Source organism: Pipistrellus hanaki, assembly GCF_964339955.1.
Source record: "Pipistrellus hanaki genome assembly, chromosome: 15".
NCBI classification, from domain to species: domain Eukaryota; kingdom Metazoa; phylum Chordata; class Mammalia; order Chiroptera; family Vespertilionidae; genus Pipistrellus; species Pipistrellus hanaki.
The window spans coordinates 44,640,498-44,650,260 of NC_140517.1; positions in this window are offsets into that span (position 1 = coordinate 44,640,498).

Consider the following 9,763-nt stretch of genomic DNA (forward strand, 5'->3'; position numbering starts at 1 on the left):
GATGGCGAAGTGACGAAACCGCCACACTGGAGCCAGGCGACCTGGGTTCAAACGGGTGCTCTTGATCGAGCAGCCCCCCCGCCCTGTGCCTCAGTGTCTCCCCCGGTACAAAGGGGGTCACTGTGGGACCAGCAGTTAAATGGGGAGGTTCAATGAGTACCTCTTCCGTGTGAAGTGCGAGTTAAAGAAATGTGTCCCAGCCCTGACCGGTGTGGCTCAGTGGGTAGAGCGCCGGCCTGCGGACCCAAGGGTCTCAGGTTTGATTCTGGTCAAGGGCATGTACCTTGGTTGTGGGGCACATCCCCCGTGGGGAGTGTACAGGGGGCAGCTGATGGGTGTTTCTCTCTCATTGATGTTTCTGACTCTCTATCCCTCTCCCTTCCTCTCTGTAAAAAACCAACAACATATATTTAAAAAAAGAAATGTGTCCCAGCGACTTGACTGCAGACTCACACCCTTCCGCAGGCTCGTCCTGGAAAAGCGGGTTTCTGGGCTCGGCCAGAGGGAGTTGGGAAGGACTTAACTTTTCACTGGACAGGGCCTGAGTCCGGGCTCCCCGCGGTGGCCTCCTGCGTCCATCCCCATCCCACCCACCCCACCTCACCCCACCTCACCCCACCTCACCCCACCTCACCCCACCCTGTGCAGCCAGCCCGCAGGCCCGGACGGGGGCTGGGCGGGGCGCCGGCGCCCGCGGGGTCCGAGAGGCCGCGGTGTGAAGGTTACCGCTCGGGCGGGCGGGGGCCGCGCTGTTGCTGGGGTCTGCGGGGCCTGCCTGCGCCGCGCCCCCCTCCTCCGCGGCCAGCCAGTGAGCGGTACCCGCCGCCGTTGCCAGGGGAAACTCGCCGCCCCGTTACCCAGCAACAAGCCTGGCCCAACCAGGCGCGAGGACCCCCCAGGCCCCGCCCGCCGCTGCCCACCGCGTGCCCAATGCCAGGCGGGCAGAGCCGGCCCGGCTCCCGGAGACGGCGAGCGCGCTCATTGGTCGCTGCGGCGCCCGCCCGCATGCCCAGATCTGGGGGAGCCCTGGGCGCGGGGAGGGAGGGGGAGCGGGGGGCCGGGCCCCCGGGAGCTGCCGGGCGCAGGGCCTGCAAGCCTGCAGCCCGCGGCCGGCCCGAGTGAGGTCCGGCCCGGCTCCGGTGCTCCTGCCTCCGCCCCGGACCAGGATGGGCACTTGGGATGGTGGCAAACGGGGGCTCTGCATCCATCCCTCTCCCCTAGAAGGAACGCTGGTGTGGGCCTGGGGAAAGCGGGGACCCGGCGTACCCCTCCCTGGAGGCCTGGGCATCCTGACCCCATGGAGCCCGGAGCTGGCTGAACCCCCCAAAAGGATTCAGGCTTCGTGGCTTTTGAAAACAGGAACTGAGGATTCCTCCCTTTCCCCCCGAAAAGAGCCCAGGCGTCCTGGCCCCATAAAAGTAGGGGTGCCCCCTCCCTCCCCAAAGAGCCCAGGCATTGCCTGTCCTGTGCCAGGAGTTCCCTCCCCCCGTGGAGGTGCCGGTTTCCCAGCCCCAGGAAGCCAGGCTGAGGGTGCCCCCAGGAGGGGCCCAGGCCTGGCTGATGCTCTGAAAGTTAGAACTGAGCACCCTGCCTCCACCGGAAGCAGGACTGGGGCCTCGGGGTCCCCAGGCTCTGGCCCAGCGGCTCCCCAGGCCTGGCTGTGTTTCTGTGGGGAGGCCCTCGCCCCTCCGGACACCGGGCCAGGTGGCCAGCCTCTCCTAGAAGCCCGGCGTGCGTCCCGGTGCCCGGACCCTGGTCCGGAAGGTGCAGCCCCAGAGCCTTTGGTTGGCCAGCGGGACCCCAGCTCCAAGGGTCCCCGGTGTGAGCTCCAGGCCCAGGCTCCTCGGTCCCCATCCCGGGGAGACCCAGCGCGGCCGGCCGGAGCTCAGGTGCAGCCGCGGTACCTGCGGGGGGCGGAGCGGATTACTCAGCCTCCGGAATGAGGCGATGACATCATCCGGGCGGGGACTGATGGCCCGGCGGGGGGCGGGGAAGTTTACCCGGTAACAGCGCCGCTCAGCCCGCCCCAGAGGGCAGAGGAGCAGGCCCAGCACACACACACACTCACACTCACACTCTCACACACACACACACACTCACACTCACACACACACACACACACACTCACACACACACTCACACACACACACACACACACACTCACACACACACACACACAATCTCACACACACACACACACTCTCACACACACACACACACTCACACACACACACACTCACACTCACACACACTCACACACTCTCACACACACTCACACACTCACACACTCACACACTCTCACACACTCACACACACTCACACACTCACACACTCTCACACTCACACACACTCACACACACTCACACACACACTCTCACACTCACACACACACTCACACATACACTCTCACACACTCACACATTCTCACACTCACACACACACACACTCACACACACACACACACACACTCATATACTCACACACTCACACTCACACACACACTCACACACACTCACACACACACACTTACACACTCACACACACTCACACACACTCACACACTCACACACACACTCACACACACACACTCACACACTCTCACACACTCACACACACTCTCACACACACAAACACACACACACATTCTCACACACTCACACTCAAACATACACACACACACTCTCACACTCAAACATACACTCACACACACACACACACTCATACACTCATACACACTCGCACACTCACACACACTCACACTAACACTCACACACACACACTCACACACACTCACACTCAGACTCACACACACTCTCACATACTTACACACACTCACACATACACTCACACACACTCACACACTCACTCACACACACTCACACATACAGACACACACACTCACACACACTCACACATACAGACACACACACACTCACACACACTCACACATACACTCACACACACTCTCACACACTCTCACTCACACACACACACACTCTCACTCACACACACTCTCACACACACACATACACACACACACACTCACACTCACACACATACAGACACTCACACACACACACACACTCACACACACACTCACACATACATTCACACACACACTCACACACACATACACTCACACTCACACACACACACACACACACACGCCTACCCAGCAGCTCCTCCCACAGCGTTCCACATCACACACCTCTCACTGGGCAGGGGTCAGGGATGGGGGGGTGTGTGTGTGACTGTGTTTGGTGCTGGAGAGTCCTCCGGAAGTTTGTGGAGTCGTTGTGTAGCAGTTGCTTGTGTGTGTCAGTGGGGTGGTGGTGTGTGCCAGTATGTTACATGCATCCCACGTGTCATGTTACACACGTGTCCCGTGTGTCGTGGGCGGTTGTGACTGTGTGGTTGTGTGTCCATGTGTGGCCACACAATGGTCTGGTGTCTTGTGTGTGAGTGGGATGGTGTGTCTGTCTATGTGCTGTTTGTGTCAGCATGCTGTCTTGTGCAGTGTGCCCATGTGCATGAGTGAGACGTTGTGTGTCCACATGATGGTGTTTGTGTGACACTGGGATGGTGTACGTGTGGCGATGGTGTGCTATCAGGAAGGTCTGTGAGCACGGGGTACCGTTGTGTGGTATCAGTGTGGTTGTATGAACCGGTGTGATGCTGTGTCCATGTGAGTGTATCACTATGGTGGTGTCTGTGTCATGCTGTGTCCGTGGGGTTGTGTGTGTATGCCCTGGTGGGGTGTGTGTGTGTGTGTGTGTACAGTATGTCTATGTGTCACCGTGGGTGTCAGTGGAATTGTGTTATGTTGTGTGCACTATGATGGTGTGTATGATGGTGTGTGTTAATGTGCTATGTGCCACTGCTATTGTGTGTGTCTGGACAATGCTGTGTGTAGTGGGACTGTGTGCATACCTGTCACTGTATCAGAAATATTGTGTGTCCGTGGGACTGTGTTATATAGTACTAGGTTGTGCATCTTGCAGTGCTGTGTGTCATGTGAATGTGTGTCACTGTGGTTGTCTTTTTCTGTGATGTTCTGTGTCCATAGAACTATATATATATTAATGTATTTTTATTGATTTTTTACAGAGAGGGAGAGTTAGAAACATCGATGAGAGAGAATCATCAATCAGCTGCCTTCTGCACACCCCCCACTGGGGATGTGCCTGCAACCAAGGTGCATGCCCTTGACCGGAATCGAACCTGGGACCCTTGAGTCCGCAGGCCGACGCTCTACCCACTGAGCCAAACTGGTTTCGGCTTTATGGATATATATTAATGAGATTGTGTGTCTGTGCAATGTAGCGAGTCACCGTGAGCAGGCCATGGTTGTGACTGTGTGTCACTGGACAGTGTGTGTGTTGGGACAGATGGACTGTGGTGTGTGAGGTGTCGCTGTGATCATGTCTGTAGCAGACACTGTGAGCTCCAGGGACAAATCACTGAGGCTGCACGTGTGGGCCATTGTGACGGTGGGTCTGGGACTGTGTGTGTGTCCCCAACGTGGGGTGTCCGTGTGATGCTGTGTGTCTGTGTGTTCCTGGGACCGTGTGTATGTTACTCAGTGTGTCACTGTGATTGCATGGGGGGGCGATGCTGTGTGTCTGAGACCGCGTGTGCGCGCATGTGTGAGTGTGCATGTGTGTACATGTGTTATGCGTGTTGTGTGTGTTAGAGTGCGTTATGTGTGTGAGAGCACGTGTGCTATGTGTGTGAGTGTGTTATATATGTTATGTGTGTTGTGTGTGAGCAAATGTGTGTGTTGTGTGTGTTGTATTGTGAATGTGTTGTGCGTTATGTGTGTGTTGTGTGTGTGAGTTGTGTGTGTTATGTGTATGTGTGAGTTGTGTGTGATGTGTGTTGTGTGTTATGTGAGTGTGTGTTGTGTTTTGTGTGCTGTTGTGTTATGTGTTTGTGTGTTATGTGTGTGTTATGTGTGTCTCTGTATGTGTGTGAGTGTGTGTGAATGCATGTGTGGGTGTTATGTGTGTGTGGTGTGAGTGTGTGTGTGAGTGTATGAGTGTTCTGTGAGTGTGTATGAGTGTGTGTATGGGGGGTGTGTGTGTGTATGTTGTGTATGTGTGAGTGTGTGTGAGTGTATGTATGAGTGTTATGTGAGTGTGTGTGTGTGGTGTCTGTGTCTGTGTATATATGTTGTGTATGTGTGAGTGTGGTGTGTGTGTGTGTGTGTGTGTGTGTGTGTGAGAGCGGAGGGGGGGCGGTCTCCAGGCTCCGGGCTGAGAAAGCGGCGCTGCGCGCTGATTGGCTGCGGCCGCGCCAGTGAGGAGCGCGGAGCCCGGTGACTGGGAACTCGGACCCGCCGCGGGCTGGGCTGGGGGGGCTGGGCGCCCCATCTCCCGCTCCTGGGCGCCCCCAGCCCCGGCGCCCCCGGGCTTCCCCTCCTGCCTGCCGCCCGGCCTGCCGCCCCGGCCCCTGGACCCCATCCGGGCCCCTCCGCCTCTGCCCCGCCTCTGCCCCGCCGGTCCCTGCTCTGCATGGCCATCTCCCGTCTCTGCGGCCCGGCCCTCTCCGTCTGTTTCTGCTGCCACCTCCCTCCTTTGTCTCTCCCGTCTCTGCTCCCCTGTCCCCTGGTCCCCCCAACTTTCTCTTTCTCCGCCTCTCCATCCCTGTCCCCCTGGTCCCCCCAACTTTCTCCTCCTTCTCCGCCTCCGCCATCCCTGTCCCCCTGGTCCCCCAACTTTCTCCTCCTTCTCCGCCTCTCCATCCCTGTCCCCCTGGTCCCCCCAACTTTCTCCTCCTTCTCCGCCTCCGCCATCCCTGTCCCCCTGGTCCCCCAACTTTCTCTTTCTCCGCCTCTCCATCCCTGTCCCCCTGGTCCCCCAACTTTCTCCTCCTTCTCCGCCTCCGCCATCCCTGTCCCCCTGGTCCCCCCAACTTTCTCCTCCTCCTCCGCCTCTCCATCCCTGTCCCCCTGGTCCCCCCAACTTTCTCCTCCTTCTCCGCCTCTCCATCCCTGTCCCCCTGGTCCCCCCAACTTTCTCCTCCTCCTCCGCCTCTCCATCCCTGTCCCCCTGGTCCCCCAACTTTCTCCTCCTTCTCCGCCTCTCTCCATCCCTGTCCCCCTGGTCCCCCAACTTTCTCCTCCTTCTCCGCCTCCGCCATCCCTGTCCCCCTGGTCCCCCCAACTTTCTCTTTCTCCGCCTCTCCATCCCTGTCCCCCTGGTCCCCCAACTTTCTCCTCCTTCTCCGCCTCCGCCATCCCTGTCCCCCTGGTCCCCCCAACTTTCTCCTCCTCCTCCGCCTCTCCATCCCTGTCCCCCTGGTCCCCCCAACTTTCTCCTCCTTCTCCGCCTCTCCATCCCTGTCCCCCTGGTCCCCCCAACTTTCTCTTTCTCCGCCTCTCCATCCCTGTCCCCCTGGTCCCCCAACTTTCTCCTCCTTCTCCGCCTCCGCCATCCCTGTCCCCCTGGTCCCCCCAACTTTCTCTTTCTCCGCCTCTCCATCCCTGTCCCCCTGGTCCCCCAACTTTCTCCTCCTTCTCCGCCTCCGCCATCCCTGTCCCCCTGGTCCCCCCAACTTTCTCCTCCTCCTCCGCCTCTCCATCCCTGTCCCCCTGGTCCCCCCAACTTTCTCCTCCTTCTCCGCCTCTCCATCCCTGTCCCCCTGGTCCCCCCAACTTTCTCTTTCTCCGCCTCCGCCATCCCTGTCCCCCTGGTCCCCCCAACTTTCTCCTCCTCCTCCGCCTCTCCATCCCTGTCCCCCTGGTCCCCCCAACTTTCTCCTCCTTCTCCGCCTCTCTCCATCCCTGTCCCCCTGGTCCCCCCAACTTTCTCTTTCTCCGCCTCTCCATCCCTGTCCCCCTGGTCCCCCAACTTTCTCCTCCTTCTCCGCCTCCACCCTCCCTGTCCCCCTGGTCCCCCAACTTTCTCCTCCTTCTCCGCCTCCACCCTCCCTGTCCCCCTGGTCCCCCAACTTTCTCTTCCTGTCTCTGCTCCACCATCTCTGTTCCTCTGGCCTCCCTTAACTTTCTCTTCCTGTGTCTGCATTTCTCCATCCCTGTCCCCCTTGGCCCCCCCACCAACTTTCTCCTCCTTCTCCGCCTCTCCATCTCGGTCCTTCTATCCGCTTTCCCAGGCTGGCTCTCCCCTTGGTGTCTGTCACCCCTTCTTCTGCCTCAGTTTCCCCATCCTTGTCTCCTCTTTGTCTTTCCCACTCTGGTCTCTGTCTCTCCCTCCCTGCCTCTGTCCCCCCCGTTCTCTCTCTCTCTCTCTCTCTCTCTCTCTCTCTCTCTCTCTCTCTCTCTCTCCCTCCCACACACACACACACACACACACACACACAGAGCCATGCTCGCCCAGAATTCACTTTTCATTCTGGGGAGACAGCCAGGGGGACCCCCTCTCTACTTCATCCTGGCAGCAGGCCCCGCGCAAGGCAGACTTGGGAGAGGACTTCCCGCCTCGGCCGGGCCCGGGCTTACTGGGCGCAGGCGGGCCCGTGGCTGCGGAGCCGGCGGGCGGGATGAGCTCACCGCATTGGCTGGGATTTCATCAGCTTCCTCCGCGGAGCCGCCCCGCTCCGCTCAGCCCGCGCCGCCGCCGCGGGGAGATCCGCCGGGCGCCTGCTGCCCCCCAGTGGCAGAAGGCGGAAGCTCAGGCGCCAAGAAAAAAAGCCCGCGTTCGTTGCCCAGGGCCAGCTCAGGAATGCTGCCAGCCTGAACCCATGTAACCTTCACCACAACCCCATGAGGTAGAGGCCACTTTAAGTCCTGCTTACAACGGGGAAACTGAGGCCAGAAAATTGAGGTCTGCCACCTAAGGTCACATAGCAAGGGGATGGAGCTTCTGGCTTTCCAAGCGGAAAGATGGGGATGTTAATAAACAACAAGATGCCAGTGGTCGGTCATTCATTCATTCATTCAAAGACTTACCAGGGCGTCCTCCGTGCCAGGCGCTGTTGTGGGAACTGGGGATACGGCAATGAACAAAACAGACGGAATCCCTGTCCTCATGGGGCTAATACTCTGGTCTGGGGGAGACAGACCATGAAAGATACAAGCAACAATACAAAGTGAGCCCAAACCGGTATAGCCCAGCGGATAGAGCATCGGCCCCTGCAGACTGAAAGGTCCCGTGTTCGATTCCGGTCAAGGGCATGTACCTTGGCTGCGGGCACATCCCCAGTGGGGAGTGTACAGGAGGCAACTGATGGATGTTTCTCTCTCATCAGTATTTCTGACTGTCTATCCCTCTCCACTCCTCTCTGTAAAAAATCAATAAAAATATATTTAAAAAATAATACAAAGCGAGTCTTGAAGTAGAAAAAGGAAGCAGGGGAGGGGGCTGGAGAGTGTTGAGGGTGGATGTCCAAGGAAGGTCCTTCCTGAGAAAGGGACGGCGGAGGAAAGGTCCAAAGGAGACGAGGGAGCAAAGAGCGCCCCGACAAAGGGAAGGGCAGGTGCGAAGGTCCTGAGGCCAGAGCAGGCCCGTCCAGGACAGAGAGGACCTGGTGAGCAGCGGGGAGAGCTGGGGCTAAGGGGAGGGAGAAGGTGTGGGAGAGGAGGTCCGAGAGGAGGTGAGATCACGGTGAGGACTTTAACTTTTACCCTGAGCGAAGCGGGAGCCACAGGAAGGTTCTGAGCAGAGAAAGGACGGGAACTATTAATAATTCAGTTCTAAAACGCGCCCCCTGGCGGCCAAAGTGGAAAACAGACTGTGAGCAGAGGGCAGGGAGGCAATTAGGGAGGAGAGGCCGGATTGCAGGTGGAGTTGGTGGGATTACCCTGTTTTCCCGAAAATAAGACAGTGTCTTATATTAATTTTTGCTCCCAAAGATGCGCTAGGTCTTATTTTCAGGGGATGTCTTATTTTTCCATAAAGAAGAATACGGTACACATTGATTGTTAAATGAAAATAAAGGAAATTTATTACCTGTATACGGTACGGTAGTACGGTAGTTGTCAACACAAACCAGACAAACTGTGAATTCTACAGTATCAAGAATTTACTCATTTATTCAACGACAATCATGTCATCATCTTCTGGAACATCATTATAACAATCCAATTCCTGAATTTCCTGGTGAATTTCTTGTGCCTCCATTTCTTTCAGAATCAGTGGACCAAATCTCTCCTGTTTAGCAATAGCACTGTCTTCAAATGAGTACTTCTTGTCAAGGCAGCCTGCTCGCAGTGCATTTGCAATGCAACTGTCAGTGATTTTCTCCCGTGAATTCTTCACCCAAGTCACAACTTCTTGCAGTTTAGGTTTCACAAAGTTTCCACGCTGATTTCTCTCCATTCTATTTTCACTGGTTGCTAGACGCCAGTCGGAGCGACCCTAGCGACCAGTTTACGGTAAATTAATTTTCATTCTGAGACAGAGCCTAGGGGGTTCTTATTTTCGGGGGGATGCCTTATATTTCACTCAGAAGGAAACCTGTAAGAAGGTCTTATTTTCGGAGAATGTCTTATTTTTGGGGAAACACGGTAGTTGAGGCATTGGGTGTGTCTGTGGGCGGGGGCAAGAAGAGTTTGAGGAACTCCCAGGTTTGACCTAAGCAGCTGGAAGGATGAAGAGGTAATAATAATAAAAACGGCAGCTCTCACATGCTGTGCACCTACTGTGTGTCTGACTTCGCTAATTTATTATTTCAGAGAGGAAGGGAGAGGGAGTTGGAAACATCAATCCTGCGAGCCCCACATTGGGGATTAAGCCCAAAATCCTTACCGGGAACCGAACTGTACCCTATTGGTTCACAGGTCCACGCTCAATCATTGAGCTAC